Here is a 24066-nt window from a genome sequence, read left to right on the forward strand (position 1 = left end):
TTCTTCCTGACAATGCGACAAAAAATAGCGACAGAAATATCCCCAGTTATCTAATTTAATTCAGCTTCGACGCAAGAAAAATAATTCATTGCCTTTACTTTATTTAAATTCTCCTTCAGTGGTTGAACATTAAATGAAAACTTTTAATCCTCCCTTGCCTTGTGGTGCTTCCTTCTTTACAATTTCTCGCCCTACCCCCTCACACTCATCCCCTACAACCAGCCACTCACCCACCCCACACACACACACACATCACCCAACCAGCCACTCATCCTCACACACACTCCCCCCCTCCCCCCCCCCCACACAGTTTTTTTTTTTCATGCGACGCTCCAGACCTTCAGAACTTCTTCCATTCTCTTACAGCTGCCTCAGAACCACCGACAGACTTTTCACTGTTCTTTATTTCCACAGCCTCTGACAGTTCTTTCCAGCAACCCCCATGACGGTAATCCTCCATTTTACGCCAGTCTTACATCACTTCAGAGCCCAAGTCCCTTACTGATGTGTTATTCGGTTCCCTCGCAGCCTCTTGAAAGGACCTCTTAACCTTTGTCAGACGTCCCTTACCCTCACACATCTCACAGCCCTTGGCGAGGACTTTATAGATTTTCTTTACGCCCTCGCGGCCTCTGCCAGTCCTTTGCAGCCCCTTGTAGGACTCCTTTCTCCTTTCCTTAGTCGTCTCCTTCATCACCACCCACAAAAGGTCTTGACAGTTCCATTTTCCTTCCCCGTACGCCTTGTTAGTCTCGTTGCTCTTTACAGATATTTACATTTCTTATTTCTCCTTCCTAACACCCACTGCTATATCTCAAACACCTTACGTCTTATTTATTCCCTCAAGCTAGGATTATCTCCCACTTAAGGCTGTTTTAATTTCTTACATCCCTTACATTATCCTTCAAAGTCCCTGGTCGTCCCTCAGTCTCCTAAGCCTCCGCGGCCACTTGCTTTCCTTGCCCCAGCGTCTATTTCAAGGCCCCTCGCCCGGAGTGTTTGCCTAAAGCGTTAAGCGGGGGAAGGAGGAACTTATTGGGTCTCAGCGCCCCTGCCCCCCCGGCCTCTCTTTCTGTTCTTTTCTGCTGCGTGTTCTCTGCCTCTTCTTCCTTCTTTTTCTCTTCTTCTCTCTTCCTTTTGTTATCATTATTCTTTCTCTTTTTATTGCTATTATCATTATTATTATCATCATTACTATTACAACTACTTCTACTACTACTACTATTACCACTACTACTACTAATATACTACTATACTATAGAAGAAGAAGAAAAAGAAAAAGAAGAAGAAGAAGAAGAAGACACACACGTCCTCTCCTCGTATTGCGTCACACCTTCCTTCAGGGTCGCGAGGTCCACTCACTACTCACCCACATAGCTCCCCTCCACATGACTCTCTCTCTCTCTCTCTCTCTCTCTCTCTCTCTCTCTCTCTCTCTCTTCCCAGTAACGTGCCTATTTTAACAGTCTGAAGGATACACACATTGATAAAAGGACAGGCAGTAATCCATACACAAAACTAGATGCAGACAGACAGACGTGATTAATACACATAATTTCTTCTAGCTGATGGTTAACGGGCTTCGGTGGTATACCAACGCATTGAATAATAATTCTCGTGTGCCGATGGTTCAAAAAAACAAAACGAAACAAAGGATAATGCACTGTACCAACCAAACAGGTATTTGCCTGACTGAATGCAAGACCAAATATTTAATTTCTTCCCTTGATGCATTGTGTGTATGTATTTATAGCCCATTTAGCCTCGTACTGAAACCCCACAGAAACTCTTTCTCTGTGACATAATACCTACCAAATGATTTCTTTCTTTCTGTACATACATAAAACATTACAAAATATATAATCGTCACTCATTTGACATTTTTTTACACGTACACACAAACAAAAGTGTTTTGTTTGACTTTTCACACGAAAAACCGATAGATTTGTTTATGACCACACACACACACACAAAAACATGGTCTCCACATTGTCGTTATCACAAACAATCCCTCAGCTGACTTTTGTACACAAGCTATAGTTCCCCGACTGACTTTTACACACACAAGCACACAAACCACAGCCTCTCACCTGACTTGTTCACCTTCCGCGGCCACGAATAAAAATAAAAATAAGCCCCTCATGATAGCTTTTTTTACTGTTGGGGGAAGAGAATCGCTTCAAAAATGAACATTCCAACTCTGACTAACTTGGAGAGGTGATGATGAGGGAGTTAACGGTTTGAATATACATTTTATTTACATTTTTATATATCCAATGCATTATATATCTTTTTATTTACGATAACTAAAATCTGCGACGGGGAACTTTCCCTGTGTTTAATGCAGAAAACACATTATTTGTAGAATCAAGGTACTAGGCAGAGAAAAAGAAAAGAAAAGGAAAAAGAAAAGAAGGGTGGACACAGGGAGAGGGGGAAATACAAAAAAAAAAAAAAAAGAGGGAGAAAGGCATTGAACTAGAGGGAGGGGAGGGCAGTAAGGAAAGAAAGGAGGGAGAAATAATAGTCCTTCAATATAGAGAAAACAAATCATGAAGAAAGGCAATACGAGGGAGGGAGAAAAGAAGCAAAGGAGGGAAACAGAAATAAAAGTCAATATCGTGGAAAACAAAATCTGTTGGCAGGAGGAGAACATGACCACGGGGAAGTAGAACACACGAAACACACCCGTAAAAAAAAAATAGAAAGCAGGAAGCAGGAAGAACTATACGATGGGAGAAAGGAAATGAAAGAGGTGTTCCTGTTGCCTTGATGGGAACCCTGTAGCTAATGTCGAGAAGGACAATGGGAAGAAGAGGACGACGGGAAACTATTGATTAAGAAGGAAACGAGAGGCAAGTCGAGGAGCAGTGAAGAAAAAATAAAATATGAAAAAAGCCAACTATGTTTCCTTTTATATTTTTCACACACACACACACACACACACACACACACACACACACACACACACACACACACACACACACACACACACACACACACACACACACACCATCACTCTCTTTAAGCGCCAGATACACACACATTCACCTCCGCCATTACCAGCACAACGCCGCCGCTCTATCGCCTGAGTCTGGATCCTTTCAAAAAATTACAGAGGCGGCGACGAGAGGCAGCGGAGGCGATGGGCGGTGCATCTCGGGAATCGCGTTATGTCGGAGTATTGCGCTCAGATTTTCTTTTAATGGACTGAAGAATGAGAGAGAATATTATTGTTTCTTTTATATTTGATGGAGTTAGTGCTTGTGTTTTTGTTTTTTTTGTTTGTAGTATTTGTTTTTGTATTGGATTTAGGTCCTGTTCAATGGACGTATGGATTAATTATTATTATTGATGATTCTTAGTATTATCCTTTACTTTCTTTCTTTTTCATTATTAATACTTATGAAGGGAAAAATTTAAAGTTTTCGTTTGATATATGTAAAATACTGTGATAAGCTTATTTTTGCATGAATTCAGAAAATAAGAAAATATAACACTTTTATTTTTACATAGAGTTAATTGTATGGTTGTGCTTGCTTGCAGCCTTAAGGTATTTCAACAATATGCTTTAATGAGTTCCTGGAGACCAAAAATAGAATACTTTATTTGTTTTTAAGATTTTTTTTTTTTTTTTTTTTTTTTACTTGAGAGGTAAGTACATTATTTTTTTTCTGACTGCTGTTCTTTTTCCTGTGGTGAAGATAACGTGATGCATATCTCAATTTTATTCTTGGACGGAGATAGGCAAAAATACGGACGTTTGATTGTCATTTGTTTCGTGCCTAAACCTAAAATCCTGTGAAACAAACACATGCTTAAGTCGTGAGAAAAATAATTAATACGATCATAATCTCCGTTGGTTGGATGGTAGGATACTTTTATGTCTATATCACTGGTCAGAAGATCATTAGCAGTTCGTTTTCCGTGGCCTCGATAATCTCTGCCGTAACGACTGTATTCTAATTAGGCGGCGTTGTTTCTCTTTCATATTATTTCATTAACGTAACCTTGATCTTGAGGTCTAATAAAAGGGAGATGCAGTTTAAATAGATAAGTGCCAGAATTTTCAATATGAAACTAAAAAATGAGATTCAATTATGAAATGCGTGGTATGAAACCCGTATACTAAAGTGTGTTATTGATCTTGGTGCCACACTTCATATCCTGCCAGCAAATAAAGCGAACAGAATGTTGGATTCGTGAATACAAACGAATCATTCAAGAATAAAGATGAAATACAACTCAACAATGATTTAGTCAGACCACATAAAGTACAGGATACAGTTTTGGTAGCCCCACCATGAGAAGGACACTGCTAAATATAAATGTGTAGGCAACGTAGACGATCTTCCTTGGGCAAAAAAAATTAAAATGAAAGGATCCTCATCTTTTAAAATGTTCTCACTTGAGAAAATTAACCTCCGACGGAAACTAATTGCATGTTTCAAAATACTTTCTGCCTGTACCAATGTGGACTGATCCAAGTTCTTTACGATCGTCACAAATGAGAAATATTGGTACAAAACTTAGGTGAAAACAAACAAATTCATATTACACTATAATCAGTTCACCAGAGTTGTTTGACGAGAATGGAATAAGATCCCACCCTCAGTGGTTCAGTGCAACACGATTCATTCATTCAGTAGCACAAACACGACCGGCTATTCCTCCACCTGAGTATTTGCTTTGACAAATACAACGCCTTGGTGACCATTGGAAATTATTTCATTTTGGGTTAAGGAAAGACCACCTAGTCTGGAACATAACGGTCTGTTGAGTCTGAGCATCTATGTAAATCTATCCCTACTACCTCACTCCCAAATCCTCTTTATAAGTCTTTACCTTCATTCATACGTAAATTGTAACCGTTCAGGTTTAGGCTTGAAACCTTTTTCAAATCCTCCTTTCTTAGGATTCCATTCCATGTGCAATCAGTCCTTCATTCCTTCTCTAAACCTCGTCGCTCCCTGCCTCGCTCGCTCCTCACGTTTTACCTCCTCCTCCCACATGCAGTACTTCCAAAACTCAATCACCATCTTCCTTCCTGCCTCCGTACCTCTTCCTTTACCTCGCACACTGAGGACGCGGAACACTGCACCGCCACCGCCGCCAATACCTCCTCTAAAAAATTACTACCTCATCACCGAACCACGTCCGTCCCTACGCTTATCTTACTTAGGCTGATGAACTCAATATTCCGAGCATAAGCTGATGATATAAGGCAATCTTTTTTTCTGGGCACACGGACGGACAGCCATGGTAAGAAACAAGGTAGGAAAGACGGATAGATAGACATACCATAAACAGATAGATATAAGACAGTACCATACAGCAAAGACAGACAGACAAACAAACACATGAAAGGAAAGAAAGACAGACAATGGGTGTTCTAAAGAGGAGATAAACTTCGAAATGGGACCCGGGAACTTAATCTGGAGCGTGAGATAAATAGGCGTGGATTGACACCACCTCTCTCTCTCTCTCTCTCTCTCTCTCTCTCTCTCTCTCTCTCTCTTCGTGTCTACTTTTTCTCCTCCGCTTATTCCTACACCTCCTTCCTTCAACTGTTTTGTACAATTTCAGCTTCCAGAACATATGTAGAAGAGGAGAAGAGGAGGAATAAGAAGAAGGAAGAAAAAGAGAAAGTAAAAGAAACAAGTAGATGCAGACGAGGAAGGCCGGGAATGGGGGTGGGGGGGTGAGGGAGGAGGAGGAAGTATCACCCACACTCACAACCGCAGCAGTCGAGGCCTACGTGAACACATAGGCCTTGGACGCATCATAAAACATTAACTCGCCGCGTAGTACTGATTGGGGGTAGAGGGGTAGGGGGGAGGCGCTTTGGGGGACTGTAATGACACTACAAAAAGGGCGGCAAGGCAAGGCAAGGCAAGGCAACGCACGGCAAGGCAAGGCAAGGCAAGGCAAGGCACGGTAAGGCAAGGCAAGGCAAGGCAATATAAACCTGCACGAGAGCATGGAATACGATAGGTGTGGCATTTATTTCTCTCTCTCTCTCTCTCTCTCTCTCTCTCTCTCTCTCTCTCTCTCTCTCTCTCTCTCTCTCTCTCTCTCTCTCTCTCTCTCTCTCTCTCTCTCTCTCTCTCTCTCTCTCTCTCTCTCTCTCTCTCTCTCTCCGTACGTGGGTGGATGTGGGAGGGAGACTCTTCGGGCCAAAATGTCAGAGGTGAGAAGGGCACGAGAGTGGACGTCGACGGGAAGACAGAAAGGACACAGAAATGGGGCAGGAAGGACAACGGCGGACTTGGCTGTCGTAACGTGGAGGAGCTAAAGGGGCGGTAATGTGGTGGTGGTGGTGGTGGTGATGGTGGTGGTGGTGGTGATGTGCTGGCAGTGGTGTAAGTGAGGGAACGATTTTAAAGAGGATACTTACACTAATAGTAATTTTCTCTCTCTCTCTCTCTCTCTCTCTCTCTCTCTCTCTCTCTCTCTCTCATCCTTTCTCCTCCTCCATTAATGAAACTATCTTCCCATATTTCCATACCATAATAATAATAATAATAATAATAATAATAATGATTATAAAGATGATAACGAAGAATCACAAAGAAATACCCAGAGTTGTCTGTGGAACTACCTTGTACGTCTCGGCAAAGGTGTGGACCGAGTTAATTATGGCTCGACATTCTGCTGGTGTTGTATCATCCACAGTGTGATAAAAGAGTGTTGTGTTCCCCCTTCTGCCGTTAGTGAGGAAGGGATCAACGCTGAATTACGTGGTTATCCCTCACGCGCTGGATGCTTGCTTCTAATACTTTACTGTCACTACTACTACTACTACTACTACTACTATTCCTGATGCTTCAAAACTTCATAACTTCTACTATTGTTGCTTCTCATTATTATTAAGGGTAGGCGATGGCTGATTGGTTAGCGTGCGTGCCCCGCATTCGCCGCGTGATGGACGACGCGGGTTCGAATCCGCCGCTATCACCTGGGGGTTTTCAGTCACCGCCGAGTGGCTGTCCTGAATACCACCCATCAACCCGGACTCTAGAGGAAACCGTCCAGGTGAATCAAGAACGAGCACCAGGGGGCAGCAAGAGCCAAGAAAAGATGGCGCCACAATAAAAAACACTTGCCTGCACCATGACGGGGTGGGGTCGACTACCATCAAGGCCCCTCAAGAAAGCCTACCGGCGCTATAGGCTGGCAAGTAAAATAAATAAATAAATTGTCGTAAGCTGAAGGTTCGTGTCCCACAACTTTATATATGTACTGACTAACACGGTTTGCCTGTATGTATGGCTATCTTTCTAACTATCTATCTATCTGTATGTATGTATGTATCTATCTATCTATCTATCTATCTGTATGTATCTGTCTAACTGTCTGCCTTTATGTATCTAACTTTCTGTGAGTGTGTGTGGAGGGGTGGGGAGAGAAGGGGAGGGGGAGGGGGGAGTGCGCGCAATAATACAAGCACTACAAACACCAAACACCAGAGGGGCGCAATGGACCACGAGCAGGCAGGGAATGATGCTGCAGCCTCTGGAGCGAAGTGCTGCGAGTCTCTCTCACAACTGCCTGACATTCAACGCTGTGTCAGTTCCGGGTTGGTGCCAATCGGTGCGTGAGTTGCTATAATGTTTTGTTCAGTCTCACGGATAGCAATAAACGAATATATCAGCCACCTAAACACAACAGACAACATATTAGCGCACCGGTTATATCTACATTCTTATTTATATAACGCAGAATCTAAAGAGTAAACGAAGGCAGACGACGGTAAGGTAAAATGACAAATTTCCTCTCCATAATTATTTTTGTGTGTGTGCTTTAATTAATTGCTGAAATAGACCTCAAATTAACCCACTTTAGCGTTGAGTTGTGGTGGAGATTAAGACACAAAAAGGGAGGGAAAAGGAGACATAAAATTAGAGGAATAAGTAACGTAAGAGATAGGAGGAGGACCAAGGCGGGATGAGAAAGAACGGAGGAGGGAGGGAGGACGGGAGGGATATAGGGAGAGAGGGAGAGTAGTGGGAGGGATGGAGGGAGGGGAAGAGGGGAAGGAGGAGCGATAGAGAGAAGGAAGGAGTGGGTCAGCATGAAAAACGTAGTAAAGGAAGAGAAGGGTGAGTAAGCAAGAGAGAGAGAGAGAGAGAGAGAGAGAGAGAGAGAGAGAGAGAGAGAGAGAGAGAGAGAGAGAGAGAGAGAGAGAGAGAGAGAGAGAGAGAGAGAGAGAGAGAGAGAGAGGTGGGGGGGGCCGGGGAAGGTGGCGTGAGAAAGAGAGTAAGGGAAACAGAGAGAGAGGGAAGGGGAGAGGAGGGAGAAGTACCACATGTGACTCTGGATCAATGTTCAAAGCCGGAGCCGCTGTGACCTTGTTCTGGGTCAATGCCGCACCGCAGGGTCATGCCTCCTCCTCCTCTTCCTCCTCCTCCTCCTCCTCCTCTTCCTCCTATTCCCTACCTCTCAAAAAAAAAAATTGCCAGAACATCCTTCTACGTCCTACTAAATTAAAAGCCACCGAGCTACCTGTGCGCCTACCTGGTTATGAAGCGGTCTGTTTGTACCTGTATGTTTGTCTGTCTGTCAGTCTCTCTCTCTCTCTCTCTCTCTCTCTCTCTCCCCAAGGACACGCATACACGCAGACTCACAAACACACGTACAGACGGACAGACTGACACATATACTTTTAATTTAGAGGTATGTACAATACTTATTTTTTTAGGAATAAAGAAATTAAGGGGAGGAGGAAAACAGTAAAACAAAATTTTGGAAATATATGAGAGAGAGAGAGAGAGAGAGAGAGAGAGAGAGAGAGAGAGAGAGAGAGAGAGAGAGAGAGAGAGAGAGAGAGAGAGAGAGAGAGAGAGTGTTATGAGGCACTGATTGGCAGCATGTATAATAGGCAAGTGAATTTTGAAAGTTGCCAGATATCAATTAACAAATTCCTTCACCTACACGGAAAAGAAGTCAAATAAGAAGGCCCATTTGAATTTACTAACACATCTACAATAAACACAGCTCAACACTTTATATGAAGATTCGGCAAGATAAGTAAATGGAGGGAGTAGAATGGGAAATAGCTCGAGTTCTTAGGAGTCATAATATCCTTGTGTGCATCATTCAATAGGCGCCGAGTGAAGGAGGAGGAGGAAACGAAAGGAGAAAGGGAAAATGAGGGAAAACCGTTGAATAAAAACAAGAGGAAACAACCGAGGTAGGATTTTTTTTCATATTAGCACAGAAGAAAAAAAACGTCATCCTTAATAAATCAATGCAATTTTTTCTGGGTATTATTTCACCTTCCTCGTCACTGTCCTGTTTCACTTAACCCGTCAGCTGCGACTGGCACGGATTTGGCTTTCACTGGTAGCCTGGTAACATAAACTCCCAGGTCTTTCTCTGCCTCTGTGGTGGATAGTGGAGCGTTTCCCATGTGGTATTGGTGTGCTGGATTCCCCTCCCAAGGTATATGACTTTATACTTTTCTTCACTGAATTGTAGCAGCCACTTTTAGATCCATTCCTGTAGCTTGGTGATGTCTTCTTGTAGGAAATCCGCAGTCAAGGGGTTAATTATTTGTTATTCTTATCTGCGCCGGCTTTTGTTATACCTTTGGTCAATGTAATTAGCAGGCGCAGGCAGGTAAGATGGTCTCCATTATGCAGAAAGAGTGACCCAACTTTCCCTCTCGCAGGACTCACTTATTTCTTTCCCGTGTCCTTATTTTTTCTTTAACTTTGCCAGGAATTTCCTCATCATGCCCTGGAAACATTCCTTGGTGCCTTCTCTCTCTCTCTCTCTCTCTCTCTCTCTCTCTCTCTCTCTCTCTCTCTCTTCACCATGTTAGATCCATTTTTCAGTCAACACTCGTAATTGGCATTTCATCAACTATCTTAATTTTAAACCTTTCGTCTTTTCTACATGTTGATATCTTTCTTTCACCTCTTATCATCGATTTATTTTTCCTTTTATATTCGCTTTTCATGGTCTCCTCCTCCTCCTCCTCCTCCTGTTATTTATTTAGACTTTCCAAAAGCCTTTGACAAGGTACCACACAAGACTCCTCAAGAAACTTAAGTCGGCGGGATTAAGAGACGATCTGGCTGCGTGGATAAAAGACTGGCTCACTGGAAGAAAACAGCGGGTTCTACCAAACAGGCAGTCCTCCGAGAGGCTTCCGGTCACAGGTGGAGTGCCACGGGGGTCAGTGGTGGGACCAATACTCTTTTTTATGTATATCAACGACCTAGAACTAGGATCAAAATCCACCCTTCCTAAATTTGCTGACGACACAACAGTGAGTGGAAATGCCTTGAAGACTGCAGACTGCAAATTTATCCAGAGACCTAAACCAGATCACTCAGAGGTCAGAAAAGTGGTAAATGTTCTTTAACATATGTAACTTTGGGTCCAGAAATAGCAACCACACATACTACATGGTTGGGGAACCACTACAGGTAGTGCAGGAGGAAACAGACCTCGGGGTCACTATTAGCAGTGACTTGAAACACACAAAATACTGCAATTCCGCCTGCAAGAAAGCCAATACTGTCCTCCGGTTCATAGCGAGGAACTCTGAATATAAGTCACTGGTAAAGCCCCACCTGGAATACGCCGTGAAATTCCGGTCTCCTTATTACAAGAAAGATATTTAATTACGCGAGAGTACAGCAACGCGCTACGAAAATGATACCATCACTGAGGATGCAACCCTGCGAAGAACGACTGAAGCGACTCAACCTCTTCACGTTAGAAGTTCAGCAATGTCGATCACTCCAAGATTTCCACGCTACAAACTAACCATAAACAAACTAACAAGAAACTACGGTAAAACAATTCAAGCGAAACGATGAAATACGAATATCGGCAGTTATTTCTCGAACAGAGTTGTCCGCCACTAGAACAGCCTTCCTGCAGAAGTAGTTAGTGCGGAAACAATCAACTCCTTTAAGAATTGCACTGATCGTCACTTTGCTGCGTCAGGAGTGAAATTAATGTATCCACGAGTACGTACAGTAGTGTTTTAATTCTTTCCGCAGGTCACACCTATGACTGACAGATTGATTAAATCACTGAAAGTAGGAAGCCTCGCAATGATCCAAAAGACTTTCTGCTGCCTGCTCATTAATGTGTCCATGTTTCCTCCTCTGCTTCCACACGTTCAGAGAGGTGCTTTAATCAGTTCCGTAAGTAAACTGACGTGCTCGACGAAATGATTAAATCACTTAAGCAGGAAGCCTCATTACAAGCCAACAAGGTTTATGTTCCCTGATCCTCCTCCTCCTCCTCCTCCTCCTCCTCCTCCTCCTCCTCATCATCATCATCATCATCATCATCATCATGTTATCTACAGCACAAAAATCATCATAGCAGATTCACTCGGAGTTACTTCCATGTGAACGATGAACGAGAATATATAGAATCAATGAAGCAGGAGAAGAAAGAAACTATCAATAAAAACAATGGCGACGGAAAAAAAAAGGAATTTAGTAAAAACGGACACCAGAAAATCACCGAAAAGAATAAAAAAGAAAGAGCACGAAGCGATGAATAAAAGAAAAAAAGAAAAAATGGAAGCTGCACCTGCATGAAAAAAAAAAAAATATATCAAAGAAAATAAGACCGAAGACACTAAAAGAAAATACGTACGAAAAAAAAAAAACATACTAAGAAAAACACCAAGAAAAAATATTCAAAAAGATACAGAAAACTTGAAAAATATTAAACTAGAAAGCAAACCAGGCCAAACTTCCTTCACCTCCTCCGCCACCGCCACCACCACCACCGCCGCCGCCGCCGCCTCAGGTTGGCTCTCACACGGCGGTGATGCAATCGAGGCCGCCTTGACTTGAATCGCTTCGCCTCGCCTCCCCCCCCCCCCCCCCGTTCCCCCCCTGCCGCCCATTCCCCTACCCACGAACCAATCACCGGCCAGAAGACACACCAACACAATTCAGGGAACGAAGGTATACAACACACACACACACACACACACACACACACACACACAATAGTCCTGTTTATTGCTGTGCTTGTGTGTGTGTGTGTGTGTGTGTGTTCTCTCTCTCTCTCTCCTAAAACATTATTACTCCCAGAAAACGTGGAACAAAATAAAAACAAACTCTTTAGGGGCAAACATCACCATTTCCCTGCGAGTTTTACGAGCATTTTACAAACATCTTTGAAGATTCACGGGGGAAAGAATGTGAATAGGTGCTCATTTTGTCACTATGACGACGACGATCACGACGGCAATAACGATGTAAAAAATAAGGTACCCCCAACACACACACACACACACACACACACACACACACACACACACACACACACACACACACACACACACACACACACACACACACACACACACACACACACACAAAGAGAGAAAGAAAGAAAGAAAGAAAGAAAGGAAAGAAAGAATGAATGAATGAATGAATGAATGAAAGAAAGAAAGAATAATGAAAGCAAAAGAACGGATGAAACAAAAAGAAAAAAATAAGAAAGAATTGATGAAATAAAGAAAGAAAAAAGAAAGAAAAAACGAAGAATGAAAGAAAGGAAAGAAAGAGAAACGAGGAAAATAAAGTCGAAAAAGTGAAGAGATAGAAAGAAGATCAGAGGAAAGTTAAAAGCACGGGAGTAGAAATATGCACCGAGTCACGGACGTAAGAAGACACATAAAAAGAAAGGACCAAAAGAAGAAAAGAAGTTATGGGAAAGAAAGGAAAACCCGACGGAGGAGGAGGTAAAAAAGAAGAAGGAAGAAGAGGAGACAGGGAGGTGAGGGCGGGCCGCTGATAGGAGAGGGCCGGTCGATGTGATAGGGGCGGCGAAGGCTCCTGTTTAAAGCTGCCCGAGAGACCCGACGCTTTAAGCTGCTTCAGGCGACGCCCTGCCGCTGTTCTGCCTCAGGGACGGGCGGCGTGAAGGGGCGGGCGACGGCAGCGGCGGCTGGCTTGTGTTGGGTGGGTGGAGGATGGGAAGGCCGAAAGGAGGCTGTTACTATGACGCAGACCAGTAGCAGCGGAAAGAGGAGGAGGAGGAGCAGGAAAGAAAAGAGAGCTGGATAGAAAGGTAAAGAGGGGGAGGAAAAAAAGAAGTAAGAAAGGCGGAGGAAGAAGACAGGAAAGGTGAAAACGATGTGAAAAGGAAGAAGATACGGGTTAGAAATGGAGGAAGAAGTAAGGGTAGGGGAGAAAGGTATAGAAGGGAGGAGGAGGAGAATGGGATGGAAGTGAAAGAAAAAGAAAGGGTGGGTGGAAAAGGAAGAGGAGAGCGAGAATAAAGAAAGACGAATGAAGTATGGGAAGAAAGAGAAGGAGGAGGAAGAGAAGGAAGAAAGGCGCTGGAAGAGACGAATAGGGAGAAAGGTATAGAGAGAGAGGAGGAGACGGAGGAGAAGTCAGAGGGGAGACAGACATGAAATGAAAACCGAGGCGTTGGAGGAAGAGGAAATATAAAATACACACACTGAAATAGGCGAAATAAACGAATAAAACTAAAAAAAGGAGGAGGAAGAGGAAGTAAACTGAAGTAAAAAAAAATATTGATGCATAAAACAAAAGTATAAATAAAAATAAAAACATGACTAGACTGGCAAAACAAAGATAAAAGACAAACAAAGGTGGGAGGCGGTTGAGTGGATTAAATACAATTAGGTTAGAGTTAAGAGTTTCGTCGCTTCGCCGCCTCCTCCCCTCATACCACACACACACACACACACACACACACACACACGTCCTCTCCTCGTATTGCGTCACTCTTTCCTTCAGGGTCGCGAGGTCCACGCCCCACTCACCCACACAGCTCCCCCCCTCCCCCTCTCTCTCTCTCTCTCTCTCTCTCTTCTCCCCCTCCCCGCCCCGTCACCCCGCCACCCATTTCCTCTTACTTGCCGGTGTCATTCGTAGTCACGCCAACGCAGCAAAATTAAGGCAACAAAACAAAGATACACAATAAGGGAGCTGCGTATATGGAAAGGTCACAGTTAAATAAATAATACGACATACGACTACACCTTCTTGAATACGACGCAATATATCAGTTCCCGGCCAGAATGCGCCCCACCAGAGGGAGGGAATAGCTCCAGAGTGCCCGTTAATGACACTCATGGAAAATATGATATTAAGAAAACTTAAATATGTCAAGGCTTTCCAAAACAGGCGATATGGTTGGTGGAAATAGCGACTCGAGAAAAAATATATATAAAATGACAGTGAAGGTTAAAATTTAAAATCCTGTTCTTAGACTGAGTGTTGTCAAGAGGCGTCATACTCGAGTACTCTCAAAGTGTGACATTGATCCTGCCAGCCCCTGTTCTTGGCTGCGCAGCGTGTTGCGGTGTTTTTCATTTCTTTTTTGGTTCAGTCTTTGGCCTGGTCCTCTTACCGTAAAAATAGTAACATTATCATTAGCATGGCTGTCCAGCAACAAAATAAACTTTTACAACAATTTCATTATTCAAAGATTTTTATTCATATTTACTAGGTTATCAACTTTCCGGGAAAAAATATACAATAAACAGACAAGTCTAGGACAGGCTTCATACATACGAGCCTGGCTTTTGATTAACGGTAAGTCATAATAAATAGAAACAAAAGAATTTTCAAATCATTATATACATAGTTTTATTACATTTTCAAACCTCAACTAACTCATTTAAGTTCAAAATTAATTACAAACCAAAGAGTGCTTTCACGACTACTTCGAGTCTGAGTCATGATTAAGCCATATTATCGCGAGAAGACAAATAAAAAAGTAAAAGCCTTAAAATTATTGAATTTGATATTCACCAGGATTGTACAAGACATTTAGTTTTAATGGTAAGGTTAATAATATATGAGGATATGTCAAAATCAGGCCAATCATCAGTTCACATGCTCATGAGATCATGAAACTCATTACGAAGAGCGGCAATTGGGTCGGTTAATGAGACTATCAAAGTCAATGAAGCTCTCTTTCATAAAACATGTGATAGAAACGTCTCAAAGCAAAAAATCTGATGTCCCCAAATGGGAATACAAATTTACCTGCAGATGAGAACTTGTGTCATCAACGGTTCCCTTTTTCCTATAGCAATGGAGGCAGATAAAGGGTGGAACCAATAACAGACAAAACGTCCCAAACACGCAAATTCCGTGGGAAGAAAACAGAGGCAGGTACTTCATACCTGTCAAAGTTAGTTCCAGTGGTATACTCGCTTCTCTTACTGGTTAACTCTTCAAGCCCCAACTCATCAAAGCTTAGCTACACTGTTTTGTGATTAAGCAACGCGAGCGCCGCCCAGCCAAAGTCGAGAGAAGCAAATATTGACTCGCTCAGTTGGCTTCCGTCGCGGCCTGGAGGATGAGGGATGCAAATGAGCATCGCTCCAACTCTCTTCCCCTTCCCCCTCGAAAAAAAAAGGTCGGACGGCAACCAACTAAATATTATCAAATCGCACCAAAAGAAAAGATGACTTAAAACCGTACAATATACACAGAAATAATACTAGAAGATTAAAGAAATTTGGTTATCGATGGCAGTTCACATAAGATAATAAATAATAATAAAAATGTATCCCAGCACAGAATCAGTTCAGGAAAAGTAGGACCACGTACCGAACACGTCGCCAGCTCCGTTAAACAAAGATTTTTCATCCATCTGATTCTGGATGGGGAGGAAATTTCAATATACGAGCTGACAGACAGAGTAAACGCTCCAAAAATAACGAAGAAAAAAGCTTTGTAACATGACTCATCATAAAAAGTGGAGCCATATCGAAGATGAACAATCTGGCTATTGCAAAAAAGCTTCAGAAGTTTACTCAGTGACAAGCTAATATATTTTGGGATTAATCTGTGATGTAAAAACGATTGTATGATGAAAGAAAGCTTTTAAATTGTGAATACTACGAAGTGTTTGAGGTGAGGAGGAGGAGGAGGAGGAGGAGGAGCAAGAGGAGTACTAGGAGGAGAAAGAGAAAGAGAAGTAAAAGGAGAAAGAGAAATAAATAAAAAGAGAAGGAAGAGGAGGAGGAGGAGGAGAAAGGCGATAGTGACGAGGAGGAAGATGAGGAAAAACATGACGGAACAAGACAAGGAAAGAGAAAAAGGACAAGGGGAGGAGGAAGGAGATAAATATAGAAAAAGGAAGAGGCGGAGAGGGAGAAAATAAACCATTAGTAGATGAGAAAAAAAGAGAGAAAAAGGAAGAAAAAAAAACTAATATATCGTGCTAATACTTCACTGCGTCTGCCATTACCCGGATTCCGTGTGAGAAAAAAAAAATGTCTAGCTGATGTATCTCGAATAACGTTTTTTATTTTTTATTTTTTTTTATTTCATGGATGGAAAGGTCGGCGGTGATGAGTTCGGCGCGGTAATGCAGCTTATGGTGGTGGTTATGATGTGGTGTGTGGGTGGGTGGGTGGGAGAAGGGGTAAGGGAGGGAGTAGAGGTGGTGGTGGTGGTGGTGGTGGTGAGCGTGTGTGATGCTGATGGTGAGGTAAGACTGGATAGATGTGGTGGTGGTGGTGGTGGTGGTGTGGCGGTGGAGGTGGTGGTGGAGGAAGTGGTGGTGGTGGTGGTGGTGGTGAGCGCGTGTGATGCTGATGGTGAGGTAAGACTGGATAGAAGTGGTGGTGGTGGTGGTGGTGATGGTGGCGGTGATGGTGGCGGTGGTGGTGGTGGTGGTGGTGGTGGTAAGCGCGTGTGATGCTGATGGTGAGGTAAGACTGGATAGAAGTAGTGGTGGTGGTGGTAGTGGTGGTGGTTTGGTGGCGGTGGTGGTGGTGGTGATAATGGTGGTAGTGGTGGCACCGTTAATGATGATGCTAAGTGATAATCCTGGTTGGTGGTGGTGGTAGTGGCGCGCGCGTGCACACACACACAAAAAAAAAAGATTCCCCTGTTTGCATCCTTTTATTATTTATTTTATTAGTTATTTCAAGCCCACATTTTTATCCTTATTATTCATCCGTCTACTTATCTTTCTACACTTCTGCTTTCATTTATGCCATGCTTTTCTTCCTCCTCTTTATTTATCGTCGGCGCAGGGCATTCCGCGCATTCAAAGCAAACTGGAAAGCAAAGCCATCACCCTCGCCCTTTCCTTCGCAATATACAATAAAATGTGTACCAATGTTCACTCCGGACCCGCCCCGCCCTGCTCTGCTCTGCTCGCCTCCCTCGCACGGTGCAGCAGGCGAGGCGAGGCGAGGCGAGGCAGGAGAGAGCTTGCGGGAGGGGGTAGGGCGGGGCTGTTTGCTTGCTTGCTCTCGGCAGAAACAGAGCCTGGAAACGACGCTTCCCACCATAACGCGTAAACAGGAAGTCTTGAGAGCAGCCTTTTAATTCCTTACGCTCATCCTATCCTTTATTCAGACCTTCCCTGTTATGTATGCTCCTCTCCCTACTGTGTAATGAAAGACAAGGGTCACTAAATGATTGAGGAAGGAAGCTCCGTACACGTTTTAATGAAAGTCCTTCCCTTCCTTGATGCTCTTCCCGTCTTGTCTTACTCTGTCTTTCACTCCACATTCTTCTCTCCATAATGCGATGAAGACAAGGGTACTCTTATTGACTAATTGGAAGTAGGAAGGAAAACATAAGAAAGGTACACCCTCGTCCTTCAATTCCCTTTCCTTTCCTTTCCCTTCACTTGACTTAACCTGACCTCACTTCACTTCACTTGCACTTCCGTTCCGTTCCGTTCCGTTCCCTTCTGTTATTTTCTCTTCCCTTCCGTTCCCTTCCCTTCCCTTCCCTTCCGTTCCGTTCCCTTCTTTCCCTTCCTTCCTTCCTTCCTGTCTCTTCCTTTCCTCTCCCCTTCTTCTTCCCTTTGCCATCCCTCCTCCTCTCCTCCCTCCTCCTTTCATTCCCATTCCATTTTTCTTTTTCCTCTAGATAATGAAGAGAAGGGTGGCTTTAGGAGGAGTATGGAGATGGTGAAGGAGGCGGCCGGTTCATACTCTTAAACATTTCGTCTCCCTGGCACACGTATTTGACAAGGCTTTCATATGAGTTTTGGGCATTTCCGGGGGTAGTTTTATAACCCTCTCGGTAGTTTGACCCTTCTTCTGTACCATGAACCTACAAACTAAAAAAATAAAAACTGATCTCCTTTTCGGCCTCAGGAAATAGTTGATGTGGAGGGGTGGAGGCGTTTGACAATACCGACCAGTGTGTCCTCGTCCATGAAAACAGCCCTTCCCCTCCTTTATGTCCCTTCTGTTCATCGCTGTCTGCCCATTCCACACTCCTCCTCCCATTATATAATAGAGACGAGGGGAGTCTAAGGAAGAGCATTGAGTAGAAAGGCGAGGCAAAGATTAAAGTACCGGAGGTTAGAACAGCTCTTCCCTTCCTTAATGTTCCTTCTCACTTTGTCCTTCCTTTCTACACTCTTCCTCCCATAATGCAATACAGACAAAGGGAGTTTAAGGAAGAATAAGGAGTAGGAAGTCGACGCGATGATTACAGTATCGAGGTTAGAACAGCCCTTCCCTTCCTTAATGTTCCTTCTCACTCGGTCCTTCCTTCCTACACTCTACTTCAGACTCCTCTCTCTGTATTGTAATGAAGATCCGGGTATAATAGCTCTGGGGAAGGATGTGAGGACGAGGGTGATTAAAGGATTAAGGAAACCACATCCTCGCCCTTCCCTTCGCCCTCGCTCTGGCACTTTCATATCTTAATACTCTTTCTAGGCTCTTAAAACGTAGAAATGGAATACAAGGAAGCAAAGTAATTGTCTTCGTCCTTGTCCTAACCAAATCCTTCCTTAATAGTCCTTTTTCCCCTTCCCTTCCACACTTTTCTCCCTATAACACAAGCTGGACGAGAAGGTTAAAGGGGAACAGTGAGTAGGGGTGGTGAAAGGAAACTAAAAAATCCTCCTTCTTTGTCCTCCCCCTCCCTTCTTTCAGTCATTTTTTTTTGCCCCTCCCCTCCCTCTCTCCTCCTATACTCTCTAGGAAACGAGGAGCAGGGAGTAGGGGTGGTGAAAGGAAACTACAAATCCTTCCTCGCCCTTGTCCTTACCCCTCCTTTCCTTCAGTCATTTTTGCCGAACCCTACCCTTCTCTCCCACACTGCTCTCCTTATAACGTTAGGAAACGAGGAGCAGGGAGTAGGAGTGATGAAAGGAAACTACAAATCCTTCCTCGCCCTTGTCCTTACCCCTCCTCTCCTTCAGAGTCCTTTTTGCCGAACCCTACCCTTCTCTTCCACACTGCTCTCCCTATACCGTCAGGACACGAGGAGCAGGGAGAAGGAGTGATGAAAGGAAACTACAAATCCTTCCTCGCCTTTGTTCTTACCCTTCGACTCCTTAATAGTCATTTTTGCCTTACCCTGCCCTTCCCTTCGAAACTACTCCCCCTTTAACACAAAGAGGACACGAGAAGCTTAAGAGGCAGGGATAAAAGGAAACTAACTCCTTCCTCGTCCTTGTCCGCGCTCTGGTCTTCGTCCTTGCTCGTGTCCTCGCCACCTTCCACCTTTTACGATGTAGGGTCCCCGGGGAAGCCTCGCCCCTGAGTCGCAGGTGAGTTCCCAGCACAAAATGGCCTCGGGTGTTCTTACAGTGTATACAAGAGGAAAAAGTTACTGTGCTATACAAAATGCACTTTCTTTTTACCTGCACGGTGTAGCATTTTTCTTAAGTGTGTGTTTGCTTTTATTCTACAACAGCTACAAGACATTCGGCGGTGCTGCGTTCTTGTGGAGTTTCTGTGGTTCCCCAAAAATAAAGAATGAGTTAAGCAAGTTAAATAAAAAGTTGTGTATGAATATGGCGTTGGAATATGCAAGCTTCCATTGCTACTAACAACCTTTGTGATCATTCTAGTATTTTTACAGACTTAGAGGCTATTTTCAAGCAGTCTTATTTTATCTATTTCTTTTTTTTTTAGGTTTTAAGTGTGTAAGTAGTTCCTTCAGTTTATAAGGTGGTGGTGCTTTTCTGCGATTCCTCGCCCACAGCAAGCTCTATCTATTTCTATCAGTGCCATTTTACCTGCCCACACTGACGGCAAGGTGTGCTACATACTTAAGTGGCGGAGCGTGAATGGATCAGGTGTGTCAGCGAAACTGTTCTCCAAATAAAACTCGAAAAAACAGGAGGATTCAAGCTCTGGGTTTGATCTCTTTAAAATTTCTTCATTCATTATTAGATATGATGATTTCTAAAAATAATCCATTTTTCGAAATCTTGCATCCTGTAATATTATAGATTATATAAAAAGCATTATAATACCGACTTTGTATTTTCGCTATCAGTACTTCTGTAATATGCAATAGCTTTATGCCCTACATGTCTTACTTAAGTCTTATTCATCCGAGTTAATGCTAACCCAAGAATGTAGAACAGACGTTTGCCAGCGACTCCCACTAAGAGAGTATTCGGTCTCTACCAAAACGTATAGTTGATAAATACATGCTAATTTATTTTCTTCTTAATGGATTATCTCTCTCTCTCTCTCTCTCTCTCTCTCTCTCTCTCTCTCTCTCTCTCTCTCTCTCTCTCTCTCTCTCTCTCTCTCTCTCTCTCTCTCTCTCTCTCTCTCTCTCTCTCTCTCTCTCTCTCTTCAGAATCAATCCCTCATCAGACTCCAGTTTTTTTCAGTGCATATAAAATTCCCTCCTTCAAGTTCCCGTAAATAACAAAAACCCGATGCTTCATAATATTATGTTTTGCTGCACTGCATCGCCTCATCCGCATTGCTCCGTATGTAGCAGCAACCCACATTTATATTTCTTTATCTCCTGTCACACACACACACACACACACACACACACACACACACACACATCGTCACCAGCAATTAATTCAATATCTAATATATTTTTCCCTCCCTCACCTTCGAGTTGCGTCCTTTCCTTAATTTGCTCGTCTCTTAACCGAGTAAATAAAAGAAGTGGCGAAGGTAATCAATGAAATACTGAAAACAAAAAGCAAAGGCGAAAACTTATTAATTATCTGACAGTCCCGAGGCGAGATGAGGCACGACACTCCAATCTCTGGCCGGGGGAAATGTCTTATTAAACCTCAACGAGACGCCGGGAATCCAAGTAACGTTCATTAAAACTCAAAATCGCCATGGTCAAAATAGCAACATTTACCCTCCTTTCAAACAGCAATACCGGAGAGCATCATTACCTGTCAACGAGAAAGAAAAAAATATACGAGAAGTTGTTCGTTATGCAGTCCATTACAGAGGCGCTTCAGGTTCCCCTCGAGTGCTCCGACTGACAAATATCGAACGGACGTCAAGTGGAGGCGGCAGCGCGCGGTGGCCTGGCGGCGGCTGAAGGGCTCTCGGCGACATAATTAATTTAGGATCACTTCTGATGAGACACAAAGCGCAAACTGATGATGGGAGGCTAAGCGGCAGACTGCAACAATGAAAAGTGAAAAGTAATAGGGGGTAAATTTTCACTCTCTCATGTAATCGTGGTGCTCTGGGTATTCTCAGACATTTTGTGGCTTATACACACACACACACACACACACACACACACACACACACACACACACATATGACATGGCTTTCGTAGAGGTTGTGTGGGCATTCCTATGGGTAATTTTATGAGTCTAGCGATTGTTCGACATGGTTTTGGCACCATAAGCTTGAAATAAACACATGAGAACCCAGTTAACCTCCTTTGTGGCTCCTGGAATGTTGAGAACCGAAACCGTCTGGTCACTAACTAAACGAACCAGCAGGCTTTCGTAGAGGTTGTGGGTCTTTCTATAAGTAGTTTTGTGAGTCTAGTGATAGTTTGACAAGGTTTCTGCACCATGAACGTGAAACAAACTCATGCGAGCCCCATTAACCCGGTAGCAGCGGGGATCATGTTTCTTAATCGTTCCAATGTTCCAATCGAGAAAAATGAGAAAAAATCATCCCTTACATAAACCCTTCCATAATATATATCAAAGCATTTGTGATCAGATTATGTATCATCTATATTGGGGAATTTATATCATGGCACAAATTTGGCCCGTTGCTGCTGCACGGTAAAGTCACAAATTTGGCCCGTCGCTACTACCGGGTTAATCCCCTTTGTGGCCTTTGGAAGTATTTCTCGTGAGAGTCGATACCGTTTGAGGATACGGACCCTGGTCACTAACTCAACCAATCAGACCAAATAAACCCAACCATCAAAAGAGAAACCTAAACCCCTTCACATGGCAACTTGGTCCCTTTAAATGGTACCTTGGCACCCAGCTTTTGTACACAGGTAATTTACATAAAAGCCAAAGCGCACCTGTCAGAAGTAACATTCCACAAAAAGGAAAAATAAAGGAATACAAACAGGAGAGGAAAAAATATAAAAACAATCTCTCTCTCTCTCTCTCTCTCTCTCTCTCTCTCTCTCTCTCTCTCTCTCTCTCTCTCTCTCTCTCTCTCTCTCTCTCTCTCTCTCTCTCTCAGCTATCCTTCCCTTTCCTTCCCCCTCACCCCACCACAAACACTCCCCCTTTTCCCCTCGCCACAAACACACACCTTCCCCCTTCCCCCAACAACCACTCCCCTCCCCTCTTGCCCCCACTACGAACACTCCCCTCCCCCTTTACCCCTTCCCACCATATCCATACAACGAACACGCCTCCCACTCTCTCCCTTTCCCCTTTCTCCCCACTACAAACTCTCCCCTCCCTCTCCCCCTTACAACTACTCCCTTCCCCTCTTTCCCTCCACTACAAACACTCCCCCCTTCCCCCCATCACCCCGAACACTCACCTAGTAATGCCTGGAAGAGCCGCGACTTGAAGATGCGAATGACCCTCTCGATGGCGGCACGGAGCTGCTTGTCCTGCGGCCGATTGAGCTTGCTGTGGTAGTCCTCCAGGAGCTCCAGCGCGCGGTGGGCCTCTGCAAGGGACAAGGAGAGGTGTGAGGAGGACTTGTACACACTTTTTTTTATCATCCTTGTAGTACTGATACTGGTTTGGCGTTTTTGTTTCCATTTTTTTTTCCAGCAATGGGGACAACACAAGGGCAACAAAAACAGGAAACAAAAAAGCCGACCATATATATTTTTTTAATTCAAGTACTCCTTCTTACAACTTCATATACTTATTTTGCGTAACAGATGCATAATGGTAGATAAATATATATGGATAGACATAAAGGCACAGCAATGGAAGTAGCTCAAGGGCAACAACAACAAAAATAGTAAACAAAAATATCATTAATACTTTTTACTTCCTCTATACTTCCTTTGCCTAAGTGACAGTTAAAATAGATAAATATAAATGGACAGATAGATAGGTAAGGCAATGGAAGCAACTCAAGGACAACAAAACAGGAAAAAAAAGGGCCATACATCTTACTACTGCCTATACATTCTTTGCTCAACAGATACATAACAGTAAATAAATAAATATACACGGATAGATAGGTAGACTGGAGGAGATTGACGGATAGATATGCACTGATACGTTAGGCAGATCGATGGGCTGGTAAAAATATTGTACATGTAAATGCAAATAAGGGCATACAGATGGGATGGTGTCACGGCCAGTCGGGTACAGTATAGTCTTTTCGTGTTTTGTGTATGTGGCCGTGTGTAAATTGCTCTCCTGTCACTAATAACTATGGCTATTCGTGTGTGTGTGTGTGTGTGTGTGTGTGTGTGTGTGTGTGTGTGTGTGTGTGTGTGTGTGTGTGTGTGAAGGCGGACACTTTTCTCCTATATAGTCCTCCGCCCCCTGCCACCAAGCCCTTCTGACCTCGGAGGCGGGTGGCGTGAAACGCGAGCAATCCTGGCGGCCGTCCGCAAAAAACTAATAATTTCTCTCACCCTCAGTAATGCCTTAGGTCCCACCAATGCCTGGCCCACGGTTGCAGTCTCTTTACCTTTTCTTTACCTCTAAATAGGAAGTGGGGGATCATGTCATGCATCCCATCATCAAACATCTATAGCGTATCAAGACATCTCCTCATCCGAAATTGATATCTGTTCTGGCCACTGCTTCTGTATCCCTTTGTAGGAGCAGCGATTAGCGGGCTTTTTTTCTTCTTTTCTATGGCCCTTGAGCTGTTTCCTTAACCGTAAAAAAAGATTAAGGACTGTGTATGAGGGAGGCTGC

This window comes from Eriocheir sinensis, chromosome 3 (assembly GCF_024679095.1).
Source record: "Eriocheir sinensis breed Jianghai 21 chromosome 3, ASM2467909v1, whole genome shotgun sequence".
NCBI lineage: Eukaryota > Metazoa > Arthropoda > Malacostraca > Decapoda > Varunidae > Eriocheir > Eriocheir sinensis.